At 46.2% G+C, this 1,843-nt stretch overlaps 1 pseudogene; it reads left to right on the top strand.

Moving 5' to 3' along the window:
- Positions 1–762: 762 nt before the first annotated feature.
- LOC124799752 lies at positions 763–880 on the top strand (annotated as a pseudogene).
- The last annotated feature ends 963 nt before the right edge of the window (positions 881–1,843 follow it).

Here is a 1,843-nt window from a genome sequence, read left to right as displayed (position 1 = left end):
CGCAGGTTCGAATCCTGCCTCGGGCACGGTTGTATGTGCTGTCCTTAGGTTAGTTAGGTTTAAGTGGTTCTTAAGTTCTAGGAAACTGATGACCTCAGATGTTAAGTCCCATAGTGCTCAGAGCCATTTGAACCATTTCATTATAACTATAGCATTTTTAATGTAATGAGTTGCCGTTAGGCCCCAGTACTCATTCAGCGACGTAGGGTTGGAACACAAGCATCCGGTGCATTGCTGGTGCAGACATTCAACATGTGTCTGGACAAGGCGAGCATGCCTTTAATTGTAAAGTTGTTTTATCAAAGCATTTTTATCAGAACAGCGGCAACACTGGTGCTGCTCTTCGCGAGTATCGTCGCATAGAAGTAATACGGAAAGATCCTCTTTCCGTGCCGAGGGTGATTAACATGATTCAGAAGTTACAATTAACTGTTAACACGACCGAGTATGCTGGACGCAGTGTTCGATGTTCAAGCAGTGCACGACCCGAGTCACGACAGATGAACATTCCTTGGAGCGGCGTTGTTCTGGGCAGTAGTAGTGCGATCTCTGCTGCTGTTCCAGGCTGTCGAGGATGCAGTGGTCGTAACACTGAGCAACCTGGAACGTAAACCTGGTGGGAAATTAACAAATGTTTCCCTCTCATGCGGAAATCAAAATGTGTTTCTTTCGCATGTTTATGTCTTAGTCATGTCCTCGTTTATCATGGGGGCTCTACGAAATAGCGCAAGTCTAATTATAACCAGCCTATTCATTCTATTTGGCAATGACCTTGCCGCAGTGCATACACTGGTTCCCTTCAGACCACCAAAGAAAAGCACTGTCGGGCGTGGCCGGGACTTGGATGGGTGACCATCTGGGCCGCCATGCGCTGTTGCCATTTTCGGGGTGCACTCAGCCTCTTGATGCCAACTGAGGAGCTACTTGACCAAATAGTAGCGGCTCCGGTCAAAGAAAACCATCGTAACGACCAGGAGAGCAGTGTGCTGATCACACGGCCCTCCTATCTGTATACTCCGCTGAGGATGACACGGCGGTCGAATGGTTCCGATGGGCCACTTGTGGCCTGATGACGGAGTGCTTATCCATACTCTTTCCTAAAAGACATAGTACATGCTACACAGACAAATACACTGGGCCAAGCTGACACAACCGAGCGAGGTGGCGCCGTGGTTAGCACACTGGACTCGCATTCGGAAGGACGACGGTTCAATCCCGTCTCCGGCCATCCTGATTTAGGTTTTCCGTAATTTCCCTAAATCGCTTCAGGCAAATTCCGGGATGGTCCCTTTGAAAGGGCACGGCCGATTTCCTTCCCCATCCTTCCCTCACCCGAGCTTGCGCTCCGTTTCTAATGACCTCGTTGTCGACGGGACATTAAACACTAATCTCCTCCTCCTCCAAGCTGACACAAGACTCCAGATTCTCGACATAAACGTCCCTCAAGTGATATTTCGCTTCGTTATGTCGCAAAATAAGCAACAAAAGCTTGGAGAAGGCCTAGGTACGTTGATTTCGCTTGATTCAAAGAAACAGTATTCCAGCAAATATTATGAATTTTGAGTACTGTATTCACTCCTACTACAATCCACGTTTTCACACGTACTTTCAAAATGTATTTTCATTTATTCCGGATGCTATTAAATTTTCTTACGTCCTCGAGTTTCATCAAATATGTTTTTTCTGGAGAAATATGAGGTAATACAACGAAACCTACCAATTAAAGTAGCTGTATAAACAGGAAACCAATGAACCACACGTGCATTTACCAGCACTACCCGCAAATGGTTTATTATTTCACATGAGGCTACTTGATTTCGGCTACAGTAGTAGTTTTAATCTT

The sequence above is a fragment of the Schistocerca piceifrons genome, chromosome 5, assembly GCF_021461385.2.
Source record: "Schistocerca piceifrons isolate TAMUIC-IGC-003096 chromosome 5, iqSchPice1.1, whole genome shotgun sequence".
NCBI lineage: Eukaryota > Metazoa > Arthropoda > Insecta > Orthoptera > Acrididae > Schistocerca > Schistocerca piceifrons.
The sequence above is the reverse complement of the archived record's forward strand: the minus strand, read 5'-3'. Positions and strand labels throughout refer to the sequence as shown.